Genomic DNA, 2,452 nt, shown 5'->3' with positions numbered 1-2,452 from the left:
CTCCCGAGTAGCTGGGACTACAGGCGCATACCACCATGCCCGGCTAATTTTTGTATTTTTAGTAGAGACGAGGCTTCACCATGTTGGCCAGGCTGGTCTTGAACTCTTGACCTCAGGTGATCCGCCTGCCTCGGTTTCCCAAAGTGCTGGAATTACAGGCGTGAGCTTGCAGTGAGCTAAGATCACGGCCTGCCCCCCTCCCTAATTTTTTTTTTTTAAACTATATCTTCCATCTTTGTAATAGAACTAGGTTAAGAAAAAACCTCCAACTTTTGCTGTTGGCCAGACAGGTATTCTGTGACGGTTTTAATAAAAATTCATTCATCATGTTCATCATGAGGTATCTCACATCCTCCATTTGTAGGAATACTGAAGCACTAAAAAGACACTTAACTTTTTCAAAATTAAAATATCAAACCAGGAAATTGTGTATGAAACATTCTTTGTTTGTTTTGTTTTTTTTTTTGAGACGGAGTCTTGCTCTGTCCCCCAGGCTGGAGTGCAGTGGCGTGATCTTAGCTCACTGCAAGCTCCGCCTCCCGGGTTCAAGCGATTCTCCTGCCTCAGCCTCCCAAGTAGCTGGGACTACAGGCGCCCGCCACCACGCCCGGCTAATTTTTTGTATTTTTAGTAGAGACGGGGTTTCACCGTGTTAGCCAGGATGGTCTCGAGCTCCTGACCTCGTGATCCACCCGCCTCGGCCTCCCAAAGCGCTGGGATTACAGGCGTTGAGCCACCGCGCCCGGCCTGAAACATTCTTTTTCCATGACCTTGGTACACTGCTCTAAGTCACTGTGTCTATCGCTGCCTCGTTGACCATTCTCATTTGCTCTTTTTTTTTTTTTTTTTTTTTGAGACGGAGTCTTGCTCTGTCGCCCAGGCTGGAGTGCAGTGGCCGGATCTCAGCTCACTGCAAGCTCCGCCTCCCGGGTTCACGCCATTCTCCTGCCTCAGCCTCCCGAGTAGCTGGGACTACAGGCGCCCGCCACCTCGCCCGGCTAGTTTTTTGTGTTTTTTAGTAGAGACGGGGTTTCACCGTGTTAGCCAGGATGGTCTCGATCTCCTGACCTCGTGATCCGCCCGTCTCGGCCTCCCAAAGTGCTGGGATTACAGGCTTGAGCCACCACGCCCGGCCTCATTTGCTCTTAACAGAGCACTGTAGGTTCCTATGACCCGTTAAAAAGTGTAGGGACAAGAAAAAAATCCTGATTCAAACATTAGCCCGAGAATATCTGTTTTCATGATTAGTTCATTAAAATATTTAAGCCAAAAAGTGAATCTAGAGTTTTAAATGTTTTTTACCTTTTGTTTTCGAAGTTTTAGTTATTTTTCCGTTCTGGATATTTGAAGAACAATGAACTTTGAGGTCTGAGTATATTGTACTTTCCTCAGAAAACTCTAAAAAATATTAAAAAAAAAAATGCATCCAACAACTATAATCCAGATATATGTATATACACATACTTATATGATACCTGAACATATAATTACATGGCATATTATACATGATACAAATTGTCAAATTTTATAATCATAAGAAAGTTTTAAAATTGGCTCTTTTTTTTTTTTTGCTTTGTGAAATGTAAATTCTTACTCTTTTAAAAAATTCTTAGTTCCTTGATATATAATATACAGGTAACAATAAAATAATCGTTTATAGATATATTGTAGAGATTAAGTTAATGTATACAAAGTCGATAGCATATGCTTGAAACATATTAACCACTCAATATGTGTTTTTCTTTAGTAGTGGTAACAATACCAGTGGTGTAGAATAGTAATTGTAAGAATATAATGGGCATTGACATCTGCAGTAAAATTGGAAATAGAAGCAAGAGTAGAAATATTCAAATTAATTTAAATGCCTATTTCTGCTTCTTCTTAAAGTTGAATTTAATCTTAATGAAAGGAGCATGAAAAGCCTTTATCTAATTCTCACTAAATAAATTCTCTGCACAGCATATTGCGTGTATTTCTTCAGTACAAGTGAAGCAGAACTCATAGACACCAAAAGTCAACGACCTTCACCAAAAGTCAATAACATTCCCCTAAATATATTAAACCTAGTGCAATTGTAAATATTTACTTACCAAACTGTAATTTTCTGAGATTTAAATCTCCTTCAATTAGAAAATCTTAAACTCATTTATAAAGACAAAAGATTTTGAAATCCTCCTCTAAAAGCACTTGGTTATGAACTCATTATTTTTAATATTATTTTCTCCTCAAAAGAAGAGATTATTTAGCAATAACAGCGGAATCTGGTTTTACCTGTATTTATTTCATGAATTGCCGCTGGCGAAGGATGAAGATCATCAGAGAGCCTGGACAGTGCTGATGTCTCTGGTTCCATTGTTCAGATTAAATTGTAAGGGCCAATGAGCCCAGGGTCAGAATGAGATGGGACCGAGGCAACAGAAGTCTTAACATTGCAACGTCAGAGAGGATGTTT

This window comes from Theropithecus gelada, chromosome 11 (genome assembly GCF_003255815.1).
Source record: "Theropithecus gelada isolate Dixy chromosome 11, Tgel_1.0, whole genome shotgun sequence".
NCBI classification, from domain to species: Eukaryota; Metazoa; Chordata; class Mammalia; order Primates; family Cercopithecidae; genus Theropithecus; species Theropithecus gelada.
Note: the sequence above shows the minus strand (reverse complement) of the source record.